The sequence below is a fragment of the Prionailurus bengalensis genome, chromosome B3 (genome assembly GCF_016509475.1).
Source record: "Prionailurus bengalensis isolate Pbe53 chromosome B3, Fcat_Pben_1.1_paternal_pri, whole genome shotgun sequence".
Classification (NCBI taxonomy): Eukaryota; Metazoa; Chordata; class Mammalia; order Carnivora; family Felidae; genus Prionailurus; species Prionailurus bengalensis.
The window spans coordinates 145,101,199-145,117,838 of record NC_057355.1 but is presented as its reverse complement, the minus strand read 5'-3'; positions in this window follow the sequence as shown (position 1 = coordinate 145,117,838).

Below are 16,640 nucleotides of genomic sequence, written 5' to 3'. Positions count from 1 at the left end.
ATTCTCCTTTTATGCCTTGCCTGCCGGGAGACTCATAGCTACTTCTGAGGCCCAGTTACCTATCATTAATGCCCAGGGATTGGTAAACGCATGTCTCCCCACATTCTTGATTGTTCAATATTATCTATTCCAATTGTTACGAGTTGATTGCTTCTGACTTTCTGTAGGTTGTTGCTAATTCTCTCTGGAAGAGAGAGTGGTTTAAATCACAGATTAGGCAGAAGGGAAACCCAGCATATACTTGACCCCTGTGAACGGATCCTGGGAGGTGTGGCTGCGCAGGAAGGAGGGGGTGCTGGAGGCCCCCCGCCACCCTTGCCATCGTCCCGTTGAGTCCGCCGGCCTCAGTCCTGGGAACTTAGCAAAGTCTGTCTCGGGGAGACCTATCTCCCTGCCACTGGCGAGAGGTGGAGGCCCGCTTGCTGGGCCTGTGCTCCTGGCTGGGTGCCCTCCTGCTGCTTCAATCCTGGCTGGAGAACACTCTCACCACAGAGCCCGCCCCGACCACCAGGGCCTAGTGTGAGCGGGGCGGGCAGGGCCGCACTGTGGGTATGTCCTGAACGTCCACAGTGATTCCAAAGCGAGGTCTCCTTCACAACTGGCACCAGAGCGTGTGGACCTTTTAGCCTCGGTACGTGCAGGGCAGCTGGCCTTACTGGTAGGGCAGGGCTTGGGGGCCCAGGGCTGCCCCCAGTGAGGAAGAGAACCCCCATCCCAGGAAAATCGGGCTAAGGATCTCTGAACTGTAAGGAGGGGTTGGCTGGAGCACATTGCAGGGCCCTCCTCTTCCCCAGCAGGCCCTGCCCCCCGCCCCCACACGCACCCCATGCGCTGGGTGAGGCTCTTTGATGAGCTGACCCATCCCTGGCAGGGCTGCCCCCAAAGCCCCCCGCGCCTCCTGCCCCTGGGTTGGGCGGGAGTGTGGCGTCCAAGGGGCCCCCAGAGCCTCACAGTCAGCTCCTCGCACATTGCAAGCAGCGTTCGGGGCGGGATAGGATGTGAAGGAACTTGGAACGACAAGCCAGGACGCAGGGGGCCCGAGGGCTGCGAGCTGGGGGGCATCGAAGGGCAGGAGGGCACTCGCCGTCCGACACAGTTTGTCTACATCTTGGGCCGCTACAGCTGGCTGTGCTTCCTGGGCAGAGCATACAGCCTGGGCAGGACCTAGCTCAGGTCGCTCGCAGGGAGGACGTCACCTCTGGCAGAGCGCCCGGTGCTCTCGCTGAGCCCATCCGTTCCCTGAGCAGGGCTGGCTGGGCCTTTGTTATCACCCCCAAGTGACCGGTCACTTTTCCCTACCCTGTTAGGAACGGCCTCTCCTCTCCCCTCTCGGTCCCCATCCCCCTCACTCAGAATCCCCACACACTGGGAGGAGCTGGGATCGCCCCTGAGTGTCTGTCCAGTAAGGAGATCACTCCCTGGGGAGCTGGCTGACCCTGGACCTGGCTTGCTTTTCTTGGTCCTGGGACTGTGGGCTCTGGGGTCCCAACCCTCACGGTGACCTGGCCCCTGCCTTGGAGTCTGGCCCAACGAGGCTGAGCACAGAAGGACAGTACTTTCCACCTGCAGACACTCCTCAGGTGCCTGAGGCACAGCCCCAGGGGGGACCCAGGGTCCCATGGCACCTCCGACCAGGTGACGGTGGCTGGACCGACGTCTTGGAGATCCTAGGGCTGGGGGAGGCTGGAGTCTAAACCTCTGTTCATCCTCTTTTACAGATGGGGAAACTGAGGCCAAGCTTGTGGTAGAGAGATGACGGTGTCCCCCAGCCTGTGACTGCAGATGAACTGGGCTCTTGGGAAGGAGGTGGGTGGCCAGGCAGGGCCTTGCCTACCCACCAGGAGGGGAGGGCAGTGAGGGCTTCTTCCACCATGACTTTATCGCCTGGTCCTGTCGGGGACCCTTGGGTTGTGGCAGATCCCAGAAGCAGAGCCAGGCCAAGAGAGGGGCATCATCCCCGTCACTCCCCAGCGCGCCCCCCCCCCCCCCCCCGAAGCCTGGCCCCAACCTGGAAGGGGCCACCCTGGGCCTCAGCAGGTGCCAGGTGACCCTCCCACCCCTCCCCACCAGCCAGGCCTTTGTCTGGAGGGAGGAGCCTGGGCCCCTCAGAAGTCAGCACACGCCCCAGGCCCCCCACTTGCTAGGACCTTCAGATCTATTTTTGCTGAGAGAAGAGGCGAAAGGAAAGAAAAGAACAGGCACACCCAGCAAGAAATCAAGAAGCTATTGCAGCTCCTGGGACCCTGCCCCATTGTCCAGATAAGGAAACTGAGGCCCAGAGAGAGAGAGGGCCAAGGCCACCGGAAGGCCAGGGCTCACAGTGAGGCTTCCATGGGGTCCCTCCCCAGGCTACTTTGCCGGTGTCCTTTGTCTCCCATGGTCACCATGGCTACAGCTCCCTGCTGGTGCTGATGGTGGAATTCTGGGAGGGATTTCTCCGCTGGGCAGCAAGGCAGGTGGGAAGTCGCTGCCAGCAGAGTGAGAGCGTCCGTTCTAAGGTCACCTGCAGGCCAGGCTCAGTCTCCCAGCCAGGCAAATGGGCACACTGCAAAGGAACAGCTGAGAATGTACCTCGGGTGGAGATCCCTGGTGGGGGTGAGAACAGGACTCAGGCCCAGGTGGCTGAGTGTCCTTGGGCTGGGCCGTCCCCCGCCTTTCCCCACCCCATTCCCCCGCCCAGGGCACGGGAGTGTGATTCCAACTACTTGCTAGCGACTGTCATTATTCTGAATAAAACGTGGTGACGTGGTTCGAGTTGATTCATTCATCCGATGCCCCAGGAGCGGTGTGTGGGGGGCAGGCCGGGGCAGGGCCAGGCCGAGGTCCGACTAGACTAGACGGAGGCGGCCCACACCAGCTGAGCTTGTAGGAAGCTGCTGGAAGAACATTTCCCGCCCACCCTCACCGAGCAGCTTGGGGGGGGGGGGGGCGTCTGGAGGCCAGGAGTCTGGCACCCTCTGCCTGGCTGAGAGAAAGCCCTCTCTCAGGACGACCCTGCAGAGCAACCCAGCCGCGGGCCGGGCTGCAGCCTCCAGGAAGCCCACCGGCCTCGGTTTAATGCTCTGCTGTTGCCACCGTGAAATTACTAATTTTTAAAAAAAAATTTTTTTTTAACGTTTATTTATTTTTGAGGCAGAGAGAGACAGAGCATGAACGGGGGAGGGTCAGAGAGAGAGGGAGACACAGAATCGGAAACAGGCTCCAGGCTCTGAGCTGTCAGCACAGAGCTCGACGCGGGGCTCGAACTCATGGACCGCGAGATCGTGACCTGAGCCGAAGTCGGACGCTGAACCGACTGAGCCACCCGGGCGCCCCTGAAATTACTAATTTTTAAAAATGTTTATTTTGAAAGAGAGAGAGAGAGAGAGAGTACAGGCATGTGAGTGGGCAGGAGCAGGGGGAGGGGGAGAGGGAGGGGGAGGGGGAGCTGAAGAGGGACAGGGCCAGGGCCAGGGGGAGGGCCAGGGGGAGGGAGAGGGAATCCCAAGCAGGCTTTGTGCTGACAGTCCCTCCCCCAACACGGGCTCCAACTCAGGAACCCTGAGATCCTGACCTGAACGGAAATCAAGAGTCCCACGCTTAACTGACTGAGCTACCCGGGAGCCCCAATTCCTCACTTCTGGACAAGGAGACCTGAAATTTCATCTTACGTTGGGCCCCACAAATTATGTAGCTGGGCCTGCCACAGAGCAACACAGGGTTTGTTGCTTAATCCTGTTTTTGGGTTGTGTTAAAAATATACATAAAATTTACCATTTTATTATTTGTTTTTAATTTTAAGTTTTATTTATTTATTTTGAGAAAGACACAGACAGCTTGAGCAGGGGAGGGGCAGAGAGAGAGGGAGAGAGAGAGAATCCCAAGCAGGCTCCACGCTGCCAGCACGGAGCCAGACTCAGAGCTCGAACCCGTGAACCGTGAGATCATGACCTGAGCCGAAGTTGGCTGCTTCACCGCCTGAGCCACCCAGGCACCCCATTTATTTATTTATTTGAGCCCTGATTCGGGGCTTAAACTCAGAAGCCGAGACCATGACCTGAGCCAAAGTCAGACACAACCCACTGAGCCACCCAGGCGCCCCTGACATTCTCTCCTCTTAAACAGCAACTCCCCAGCTCCCTCACCCCCAGCCCTCGGTACCCACCACTCCACTTTCTGTCTTTAAGAATTTGACCACTCCAGCGATCACACATCATTTGTCCTTTTGCGACTGGCTTATTTCAATTAGTGTAATATCCTTAAGGCCCATCCATGTAGTAGCACCTGTCAGAATTCCCTTCTTTGTTAAGGCTGAATAGATTCCACCGTGTGGATAGACCACATGTTGTTTATCCAATGATGTGTCGATGGACATTTGGGTTGTTTCCATCTTGAGGCTGCTGTGAATAATGCTATGAACACGGGTGTGCAAACACCTGTTCATGTCCCTGCTTTCAATTCTTTTGGGTGCATACCCAGAAACGGGATTTCTGGGTCATACAGGTTTCTAACGGAAGGAGGGTTTTCTGTAGAGAATGCTTTGATCCGATGGGGCAGTCAAGACACTCGCTGGCTGGGTGGCCCCATAGTTGGAGCAGGGACTGGGGACGGAAGTCCAGCTGTGAACTCAGGCCTGCCACGTGCTGGCTTCAGACTGGGGAGCCATCACTCAGTACTTCGTGACCTCAGGTGTAAATGGGGACCACTGTACCAGAACTCGCACACTAACTAGTGTGCCAGACCCTGGGGCAGTGCACGGTAAGGGTGCAATGGTCGTTAGTGTTAGCCCTGGAGAGGCGCCTTCGGGAAAGAGACGCTGCAGCCTTGAGGAGCTCGCGCGCTCGGAACCGGGAAGCGGCTGCCGGGCGGTCCTCCATCGGGAAGGGGATGGGGCCTCCCCTCCCCCAACCCCCAAGCCCTCTCCCCTTCCAGGCTCACCTAGCGCAGTGCCCGCTCGGGGAGCTCTCTCTCTCTGGCCCACGTAAGCACTCGGTTTTCAAAACTGGGGACACCTGCAAGCATCCCCTCAACACCTCCCTCCAGAATCCGGCGTGAAAAGCTGCTGGGGACACGGCTGATGCACAAGGGGGTGGCATATCGGGGGGTACAGCAGCGCTGCCCCCTCTTGCAGAACCAGAAAGCAAAACTGTGAGCACAGGGTTAACAGGCAGTGGGGGGGGGGGAGGGTGGCTGTTGGGTGCCATGCGGGCGGCGGTGGCCCCTCAGTGCCAGGCCCGTGAGTTTTATTTGCTCCACTCTGCTTTCTGCATATGGAAGACCTCACAGCCGTTCACGATGTCCACTCCGCTCAAGGGGAGATGGGGGCAGGAGGAGACGGCTGCAGAGGTGGCCGTGGGAGTGACCTCAGCTCCAGGACGAGGGAGCCTTCATTGAACGAGTCAGGAACAGGGCGTCAGCCAATCAGCGGGAAGGATTTCTGAGCCCACCGATGGGATCAGGAGACTCCCCAGCGCGCTTCTGGGCAGTTCTGGCCCTTCTAGACTTGCTCAGGAGGGCTTTTCCGGGAGAAAGCCAGCGGACTACCCTTCACAGCCTGGAGCCCAGCCCCAGCCTCAGCTGACACTACCCTCCCTTGCCCTCAGCATTAATTCTTCTCACTCATTCATTCAGTGGAAATCTACGAGGCGTCAGGCACGGGGGTACGTCACGGAACAAGACGGGTGGGCAAAGAGCTCACCTCCAGAGGCACTCAGGCCACAAGGGCCCCAGTTCTCCCCGAGCACCTCATGACCCTCCTACCTGAGTCCTTGCTCCTGGAATTGTCTCCCTCACCTCTTTTGTTACCTTCTGTCACCCTCACCACCAAACTTCCGCAAAGCGGTCTCCCCGCCTCGCCAGCGTGGTGGGGTTCTCTTTGCAGACATCTGTATTTTCCTGCCCCTCTTCTCCACTGATGTGAGCACAGTCAGGATAGTGGGCCGCTGATTCACTAAGTAGGCCGCGAAATCAATTGTTGGAACAACCGGCATTTTCTTCCCTTTGTGCAAAATTAGCAGGCAGCGCGACGCCCCCACTTAGAGTATCTGGTTCTATACGTTTTGACCAACGCACGCCTCAGTCACCACGTAGAGCATTTCCGTGGCTCCCAAATGTGCCTGAGGCCCCTCCCTGTCGGTCCCCCCGCTGCAGGCAACCGCCGATTCGCTTTCTGTCGCCAGAGATTAACTCCGCCTGTTCTAGGACTTCGCGTAAATGGAATCATCCGGTGTGCCTTGGTTGAACGCGGATCCTGTCACTCCGTGTGCTGTCTCTGAAGTTCATGCCCGGTGCCGTGCGTGTCTGTAGCCTGTGCATTTTCACTGCATGGCGGGTTCCCTCTTACAAATGCAGCCCACGTGAAAAAAAAAAAATTAAAAAAAAAAAAAGAAAGAAAGAAAGAAAGAAAGAAAGAAAGAAAGAAAGAAAGAAAACCGACTTCAGCCAGGTCACGATCTCACGGTCCAGGAGTTCGAGCCCCGCGTCGAGCTCTGGGCTGATGGCTCAGAGCCTGGAGCCTGTTTCCGATTCTGTGTCTCCCTCTCTCTCTGCCCCTCCCCCGTTCATGCTCTGTCTCTCTCTGTCCCAAAAATAAATAAACGTTGAAAAAAAAATTTTTTTTAAAACAAATGCAGCCCACATGTTTATCCAGTCACCAGGTGTTGGCCGATCGGGTTGTTTCCAGCTGGGGGCAATCACGAAGAAGGCAACCAGCGTCTTAAAAAATGAAATAAGTTACTCTAGACCGTGGTGTTTTTCTTTTAATTTTACTTGTATTTGAGAGAGAGAGAGAGAGAGAGAGAGAGCGCACACACACATACCCACGAGCGGGGGAGGGGCAGAGAGAGAGGGAGAAAACGCTAAGTAGGTCCCAAGCCCAGCGTGGAGTCCGATGTGGGGCTCGATCTCAGGACAGTGAGACCATGACCTCAGCTGAAACCAAGAGTCAGACACGTAGCCGACTGAGTCACCCAGGCGCCCCCAGACCGCGGTATTTTGTAAGAGGAAGCGCTATTCGTGTTGTAATTGAATGTGTGTATCCAGGATGCCAGACAGAATGCAGTTCTTCCCGAGGCCCCGGTGGGCATGCTCCGGGAGGCCAGGGGTACCAGGTGACGCTGGTCTAGGGTGTGTGGGGATCTGCACGAGAGCCCAGCTGGCCAAGAGTGGGAGTGGGTATGGTGGTCCATGCCTAGAAAGAGACACGATCTCAGTTTGTGAATTCGAGCCCCCCATCGGGCTCTGCGCCGACAGCAAGGAGCCTGCTTGGGATTCTCTCTCCCTCTCTCTCTGTGCCTCCTTGCCCCCTCAAAATAAATAATAAAAAAAAAATTTTTAACAAACTTAAAAAAAAAAAAAAACGAAAGGAAGAGGTGAAAGGCTCCAGGAAGGAGCCCAGATACCCACTAAGGCATCAGACTTGGTGTCACCCCTTGTCTCTGGAAACACACCCGTGTCAAAATCAGGTTCCCCAACAGAATAGCAAACGGGACGTCCCCAAGAAGAGGAGAGGGCACTTGGCCTGGGCCATCCCAGAGCTGAGGAAGCTCCCAGGCATGCAAGGCAGGAATGAGCCGAGTTATTAGTTAACAGCCTTGTCCCTCCAAAGTGGGGGCTGCCAGGCCCATTATTTGGTTGAGGAAACTGAGGCTTGGAGGTGAGGCCCTGCCACAGGAGGGGCTGGAGCCACAGGGTAGGCAGCCCAGACCCAAATTTTGCCCCACACCCCCCTCCGCTTCCCTTCATAGTCCAGCGTAGTCACCCCTCCTCTGGGAGGGCCCCCAACTGCTCTCTCTGTCCTCCCCAGCTGTCCCCTGCCCCCTCTCCTGTGATAGGTGGGCTGAAGTCAGCTCCATATTGCAGATAAGGAAACTGAGGCCCAGAGGGGTTAAACAAGTTGCCCAAGGCCACTTAAAAAAATTTTTTTTTAATGTTTCTTTACTTTTGAGAGAAAGAGGGACAAAGTGTGAGCAGGGGAGGGGCAGCGAGAGAGAGGGAGACACAGAATCCCAAGCAGGCTCCAGGCTCTAAGCTGTCAGCACAGAGCCTGACGCGGGGCTCGAACTCACGGACCGTGAGATCCTGACCTGAGCCGAAGTCGGACACTTCACTGACTGAGCCCCTCAGGTGCCCCGGGCCACTCTAAAGTATGTGCAAGGAGGAAGTGGTAAAGCCAGAGTCACCCTCCAGCCTCTGTGCTCTAGGCAGTATCTCGTCCGGTGCCCAGCCCCAGACGCAGCCCTGCCCTTAGTGGTTGCCAAGCACTGAGGAACCCCCAGAAATCCTTTCTACCCCCACCCCTCACTGCCCGTCCTCTTCCCCACCTCCCTCCACTACACCCTCACCCTCCTCAAGCATTCGGGCCACTCTCCTGCTGGGCCTGGGACTCTAGCCTGTGACAGGCGTTCCTAGCTGGACCCGGGCTCCCAGGGCAGGCTCCTCCCCGACAAGGGGAGCACAAGAAAGCCTGGCACAGTGCGCAGAGGTGTCCCGTCTGCAGCTGAGCTAATAAGAGCAAAACCCTACACCCAGTCTGGACACCCACTCCTGGGTACCGGGGGCACCCAGTGGGGCTGTCCAGGCACCGCTGGGCCTCCTGGGAAAGGAGTCAGGTGGCTCTCCCTGTGTGCCTCGGCCAAGGAAAGAGCGCCCAGACAGGTGCCTAAGTGAATGAAGCAGGATGCAGACCTTGGGTCCAGAGTGAGAGAGACCTCTGTGTGGGAGAGACGGAGGGGGCCGGATGGGGGAGGGGCCAGGTCAACGGGGGCCAGAAGGACAGGAGCAGAGGTCGCTGTTGCTGGGTGATGCTTTCCCAAGACATCTCATGCCTCCACCCCACCCCCGTTTTTACCAGAAGCATTTATTCCTCAGATAAAAACAAATTCTACATAATCTCCTGAATTTAAAACCAAACCAGACCACCCTGAAGCCTTCAGCATCTTTCCAAGCCATGTCTCTGGAGAGGTGGGGTAGGGGGCATCTCTCACGGGCCTGTGGTTCCTCCCCCATCCCTCGGCTGGGATCCCGAACCCCCCCCCCCAAACCAGGGTCTTCCTCAATCCTCCCTGCCCCTCCAGTTCTGGGCTTCCACATCCCCAACAGTCACCTGTTATTGGATTCTCCCTGGGCAGCTCTGGTTACCACATTCCCTCCTCAGTGGGTGTTCCCCCCTGGATCCCTGGGGCCCCTTCCCCCAGGTTAAGGAGAGGCTCAGGAGAGCTCAGGACCCCGGGGGACTTCGCTGTTCACTCTTAGGGATTTTTTTCCCCCTCCACCCTTATCTCCTTCTCTTTTCATTGATTAATGTGCATTTTTATCCAAGCAACTTAACAGTACCAAGTATATGCACATGATATGCACAGAACTTGAAAAGATAAACAGGCCTAATAAAGATCGGCAGCCCCTCCCCAACAGCCCCACGCCCCGTCCTCCCCCCCAACAACCACACTCAACTCTTCTGGCTTTTTCTGGATTTTATCTCCATGTTTATAAACAACGCGCTTGTGCTGCTGTTACTTGATTTACCAGTTTGAACCATTATCTCTTGACTCCCTTTTACAGAAGATAAGGGTGTAGCTCTCTCAGAGCCCTCCCTGCAAGGCACCCACAAGCATGCTCTCCCTGTGTCCCCTCCCATTACCAAAGTGTAACAATTGGCGAAACCGGTATTGAGTTGTCTCATATAACGATTATGTAAATATCATTTGCTACTAAGCCGAGTAATGTACTGCGGTATGTTTCCTTTCTCGTTTAACTTTTAGTTTTGTTTTTTTTTTTTTAATTTTTTTTCAACGTTTATTTATTTTTGGGACAGAGAGAGACAGAGCATGAACGGGGGAGGGGCAGAGAGAGAGGGAGACACAGAATTGGAAACAGGCTCCAGGCTCCGAGCCATCAGCCCAGAGCCCGACGCGGGGCTCGAACTCACAGACCGCGAGATCGTGACCTGGCTGAAGTCGGACGCTTAACCGACTGCGCCACCCAGGCGCCCCAACTTTTAGTTTTTCGTGAAGTTAATAATTAGCTTTCTTTAAGCCGCTTCAAAAATAGCCCCCAAAGATCCCACCATCACGTGCTCACACCCTTTTGTAGCCACACTGGGGGTGGACTCTGCTGAGAGGCCCACGTGGCAAGGAGGACACGTGGCCTCTGGTAGCTGGGGGCAGCCACTGGTCAATAGTCAGCAAGAAACTGAAGACAGCAGTTGACTGCAGTCCCAGACTGAAGTCCCAGGCAGCAGGGATCTGAATTCCAGCAACAATTTCAGTGAGCTTGGATATAGCTCCTTCCCCAGTCGAGCCTCAGATAAGACTGCAGTCCCAGCAGGCACCCAGCAGGCACCCAGCAGCCTTGTGAGATCCTAAACAGAGGACCCAGAGAAGTCATGCCCAGACTCCTGGCCCACACAAACTGTAAGATAAATTAATCAGCAATAGATAATTAATAGCTTTCTTTGTATCCATCTCTAAGATCTCCCAGGGCTTCAACAATCTCCAGGTGCTGTCGACCGCTCATCCCAGAATCTGTCCTCACCCCTGTCCTGCTCATCCCAGAATCTGTCCTCACCCCTGTCCCAAGGCTTCCTCCCCAGGAACCCCCCTCCCGCAGCAATCCATGCTGGGGCATTCTCTGGGGCCTGCAACACAGCTAGTGTTGACCTGGGTTTCCCCTTTGCCTCTTTCTTCCATCGGATCCCCGTCTCCAGGATCCCACGTCTTTCTCTTTCTCAGTTTCCTTGTTTTGCTAGGGAACGTCCTCCGGCAGCTTGGCGCCTGGAAGATTGATGGGTACAATCTCTGCACACCTGAAAAGCTCTTCATCCAACCTCACGTTTTGTGATGGCTTAGTTAGGTACAGAATTTCAAGTTGCACGCGGCCTTTCACACCTCTCCTCCCAGGACCCCTGGACTTGCACTGTAGCACTCCTGGGCTCATCCTCTACGTGGGTTGGTTTCTTCTTTTCCTGTCTTCTATTTCTTTGTCATTCAAGTCTCCTCTTCAGGGGATTTCCCCCTCTTTCCCCCACCCTTTATTTTGACTATCAACTTTTACATTTCACAAGCTCTTTGCTCCATTAAAACAAATATCATTCTAGGGGCACCAGGGTGACTCAATGGGTTAAGCATCCGAGTCTTGATTTCAGCTCAGGTTGTGATCTCACAGTTCGTGGGTCTGAGTCCCGTGTTGGGCTCTGTGTTGACAGCACAAAGCCTGCTTGGGATTCTGTCCCTCTCTGCCTCTCTCTCTCTCTCTCTCTCAGAAATCAATAAATAAACATTCTATATATATATATATATACACACACACACATATACTTCTGGAATGTATATATATTTTTTTGAATGTTTATTTTACATATGTGTGTGTGTGTGTGCGCGCGCACATGTGTGTGTGTGTGTAAAATTCTGGTTTAATGTCCTCTCTGAGGAATTGGGGTTTGACATTTGCTGCTGCTCCCAGAATCAGCTTTTTTCATCCCACTTCTTTTTCTCTTTGTTTTGGTCTCTGTCCTTCCCACTGGAGGGGTTTCTCTCCGGCTTGGTGAGCCTTGGCTGCCACTAACACCAGAGTGGGGCATTGGACAGGCCAGTCGGAATTCCTGTGTGTGAAAGAACTCCCTGCTGAGTTGTCAGGCATCCAGGCAGCTTTTCTGATGGGTGTACCAGTCAGCTTTGCTAAATTATGCTGCATTAACAAACAGCCCCCAAATCCCAGGGGCACGCACAACAAAGGCTTATTTTCACTTGTTATATGATGTCCGCAGGCATCTCCGGCTCTGCCCCGTGTGCCATTTGTGTCCTGGGACGTAGGCTCAAAGAAGTGCCTGCATCCAGGACGCACTCTTCTGAGGCAGAGGGAAAAGGGTAAAGGTGGGGCCACATGTCACTTCCACTCTATTTTCATTCGCCAAAGGAAGTTACGTGGCCTTTACAGCCGGGGGTAGTGAGTCATCTGGAAACTTCCAGGGGTGATGCTATTGGGTCTTCCTAGAAGTCCCATCCAGTCTTTTGCCTGGGGATGCGTGAGTGGTTCTTGGAGCAGGAGTGTTCCAGGAGCAGGGCAGGGAAGAGATGGGTTACTCCAGCGCCTTTTCCTGCCCCACACTCATGCCTGCCTCTGCCATACCTGATGCCCTGATTCTGGAATCTCACAACAGGAGGATGGGTGGAAACAGGAAGCAGATGACCTACCCAGCTGAGCAGCTGGAGGACTGGGGAGCGTATTCGTTCTCTATGCTGTATAACAAATCACCCCAAATCAGGCACCCTAAAACAGCACACACTTATTATTTCATAGTCCAACTGAGATGGTCCTCAGTTCGGGGTCTCACGTGGCTGGGGTCAAGGTGCCATCACATGCTCATCTGGAGGGTCAGCCGGGGAAAAATCTGCTTCTAACCTCATTTGGCTGCTGGAGCAGGATTTATGTCCCCATGGCTGTGTGACCGAGGGACCTGGCTTCTTGTCGACAGGAGACTCTCAGTCGTATCTTAGACAGAGGCATGACAGCTCATCACCTGTGCCATATTCTGTTGGTTGAAGACAAATCCCAGGTCCTGCCTACACTCGGGGGGAGGGATTCACGTGTGCGTGTGCGTGTGTGTGTGAACATCGAAGGCAGGAAATCACTGAGGTTACCTTGGGGTCTGGCTACCACGGGGTCTGTCTTCTGACCCCACCTGGCCTCCCACAGTGTCCAGCCCAGCCCCATCAGTTTCCGCTGGTACGTGGGTGTTTTTCTCGCGCCCGGGGAGGCCCAGCGCTGCTTCCTCTCCTCTGCTGAGTCCGGCCAGTTTCTGTCTTCCTCATCCATGGTCATCTCTTCTCTCATTGATGCCTCTTTTTATTCTTTGCCATCATTTTTATGAAGTTTCCAGAGGAAACAGACATAAGCCCAAGGTTGATTCGCCTCTTTTAACCTCTCACTCTGTCCCCCCCCTCCCTAGCCCACCCCGCACCCCTGCCGACAGCCTCAGCTTTGATGTGGTCTTCCCTGCCCCTCCCCCGCCCATCCTCCACCCTCGCCTCCTGCAACCACCACGTACACGCAAACACTGGAGGCTCTCTGCTCCTCATCTGCACCTTAGCAGGCTCAGAGAGAGACAGACAGACAGATGGGCAGACAGACTCCAGATTCTCTATACTCAAGTTCTGATCAGGGGATCCCAGGCACACTGTGCTCTTTCCTGACTCTGTGCCTTTGCACATGCTGTTCCCTCTCTCTCTGAAACTCCTCCAGCCCCCAGCCCTGCCTCCTGGCATGTTCTCTGGCGGTGCCTACTCCTCTGCAGCCTGGGAGCCCTCCCCTGGGAAGCCCTGTCTAAGTGGTACAGGCAGAACTGGTGCCCTTTGTCCCGATCTGTCCGTCACAGCCAGGATCTTACTGCTGTCTACAAACATCTGCAAAATGGGTGTTGCACCGGTTCCCCTCACCAGCGTCCCCTCGCGTCCCCAAAGCCACACCGGGCTGGGAAGGCATCCTTGAAGTGTTGCAGGATGAAGCAAGAAACTCTTTCCTTCCCAAGCTGGCAGAGCCCTGGGAAGGCACCGAGGTCAGAGGGATCCGCTAAAATCCTAATGGCCACACTTTTCCCCCAGCTTAAAAACCCATGCATGGCTGCTCAGTGCTGCTGGGCTAAAATCCAAAGGCCTGCGTGACCCACAATGCTCCGTGGCACTCAGTCTCTGCTCTAGGCCCCCACCTCATTTTTCTTTCAAGGGAGCCAGAGTCTCCCCGGCGTCCAGACTAATTGCTTAGCACGCTTTTCTTTCTCTCCACCTGCAGCCCCTTCACATATCCTGGCACCTCGCAGGTCTGTCAGTGGCTCCTTCTCAGGGAATCTCTGTGATATGCCCCTCCCCTGAGTTCTGTGGCACGGATCACCTCTGTGAGGTATGTCTTCCCTCGTGGGGCAGGGCTGTGTCTGTGTCATCCCAGGACATGTCCTGAGGCTATCTCAGAGAATAGGTGCTGAATGAATGAAGGACTCTGAAAACTGTGATGGCAGTACCCACCCTTCAGGTTTAGGGTAAACAGACAAACTGAGTCAGGTGAGGACCTGACGACCCTAACCAGCCAGAAGCCAAAAAGCCAAGGGGAGATAAGTCAAGTAAGGACCCAGCCTCAGACCCAACCCCGGGACTGTGACACCAGGCTGCTCACCCCTCCCTTTTCCATCCCCCGCCCCCCCCCCCATGAGCTCCCGGACAGAGGCAGCTGCAGGGTCATCAGGACCCCTTCCCCCCCACTGCTGGGCGGAGTGCTTTCCCCAAACCAGTAGAGGAGATGCTGATTTCCAGGCTCAGAGCGGGGAGAATAACGGACCACTCACCGCGCGGGAAGCCTGCAGGGTGGCTGGGTGGGGTTCCCCTCCCGGGAAACCAGGCCCCTCCTATCTGAAGACGGGTGGAAGTGGGCAGAGGAGGCCTCGGGATGAACCCAGTGGAGCAGGAGAAGCCCTCGGGCCCGGGAGGTCCAGGCCCGGAGAGCTCTCACAGGCCACTGAGCCCAGAGCGCGAGTGCCAAAGAAATCGAGGCTGCAGGCCTGCCGTGCTCCACGCCCCTCAGTGGTCCAGCCCAGGCAGCGGGGCTGGGGACCCGGAGAATGGAGCGGTCAGGAGTAGGCCCTCCCCATCGTGTGGCCAGGGCATTGAACAGAGGACCCACTCCCGGCTGGGCGGTGAGTCACTAAGAGGAGAGAAGGTTTCCGGAGAAGGTGGGCCTCTCGACCCCCAAGAGTGTGTGGGGAGGGAGGGCGGGAGAGGAGGGAAACCACATGCACAGGAAACGACACTGGAAGTCAGGCTCCTGGTCATGGCACTGCCTGACCCCATTTGCCGCCCGTTGAATGGGCCAACAGTCCTCCTCCCCAACTGGCCAGGGGGCAGTTGCAGGAAGAGTTGGAGGCCAGCCAGAGAGAGGGGGCGGGCAGCCTGGCTGCGGGAGGAGTTTACAGGGCGAGGCCAGGGTTTGAAAAGCAATCGGATTAATCCTCTCCATCAGGGTTCAGGGGCAGGGTTCAAAGTTCCCACTTAATCTCCTGGGGTGGGGGGGGGGGGGCGCACGCTCAATGGGCTGGGGGAGCCCGATGCCCGCGGGTCCCCGAAGGCGCAGAGCCTTAAGTCCACAGACTGCGCCTGCGCACACGACACCCTCACCCGCAAGCCAAGGGGGCGTCGAAACCGGCAGCCCGGTCCCTCGGCTGTGCGGCATTGTCCCCCAGGCCAGGCTGGAGCAGGTGACGCGATGGCGGGCGTCCTTACGGAGGAAAACCCCTTGGGGGGAGGGCGACCGAGGGCCCCCGGGCCTGGGTTCGAAGACCTCGGAGGCCGCTGAGCCGCGCTGAGCCTCCCTCCCTTGGAGGAGACCCGGGACGATGATGACACCTGCTGCGCCCGGCCCCGCGGTAGTGGCTCTGGGGGTGGAGTCCAGGCTCCAGAAATCTTTGGGGATTTGTCTCGGTCCGTTTGGTTGTGTTTTCTGAGTTTTCCCCCGCGACTGCGTAGCTGTTGCTATGGGACCACAGAGCGCCCTCGCCAGGCCCGCGGCCGGGACTCGGCCCGCGGGCGCTGCGATCGGCCCATTCCCCCGACGCCAGAACCGAGGCTCGCGGAGCGGGCGCGCTTCGGCTGCGCGCCCGCTGCGCAGTGGGGACCCCCGTGGCGGGGAGGGAGCCCCGCGGCTTCCGATTTCTCTCCGCCCCCTTCCCCCAGCACCGCGCAGATGTTCTCCCGCGGGGTCTCTCGGGCCTAGTTTCAGGGGCCCTTGGCGGGTTCCAGGGAGCCGGCATGGGCCGCCCGCGGCGCCGTCAGCACCCGGCGAGGTTAGCGAGCAGCGGGCCGGGCTGGGCGGATGGGCCAGGAGGGCCTCGAGGCTCGGTGGGGAGAGGGGGGGCTTATGCCAGGCGCCCCTACAGGCCGCGCCTCTGCCCTCCTCCCAGCCCCCGCCGCAGAGCACAGAGCCGCTTCCTGTTCCAACCCGGGAAACTGAGGCCCAGAGAGGTTACGTTGCTTTTTGAGCCGAGCCTTGAAAGCTGGGAGAGACGTGGGCATTTGGAAGAGGGGAGGGCTGCTTGGTGGGCAGGGGAACGACTTGGGCATGGCCTGGAGGTGGCCAGGGTGCCGGGGGTGCAGGGGGCTGCGCAGTGAGCGGGGTCCGGCCGGATGGTGAGGGCCCAGCAGACGATTCCATCTGCCCAAGGGTCCTGGAGGTTTAGCCGAGCCTCTGGATCGCTGGATGGTCAGGTGGAATCGAGGAGAGCAGCGAGGAGGATGCCCAGTGTTTGCTGGAGAGATTTTGAGGCTGGTCAGGAGGCGCTGGGAGGACCCCCCGGGAGGAGGCCAGGCCTCCCGGAGGCCGCGGCGCCTGGCGAGTGCTGGGAAGTGGGTTTGGGGGAGAAATGAAATATCTGTATTTGATGGGGGCGGGGGAGGGGAGCTGGATTCTTGCAGCTGTGTCTGCACAAATCCCTCAACGGCGCGCTCGAAAGGGCTGGGAATGGTTAGGAGGCGTGGTGGGCTCCCTGCAGGAGGAGGTGACTGGCAGGGTGACAGCGCGGCCTGAGGGGCTGGGTCGCTCCCCGGAAGCCGGGCGGCAGGGGCTCAGGACTGAGGACCGCCAGCAGGGCGCCGGGCAAACGGGTTGGACCGGCCGAGGAGGGGGCA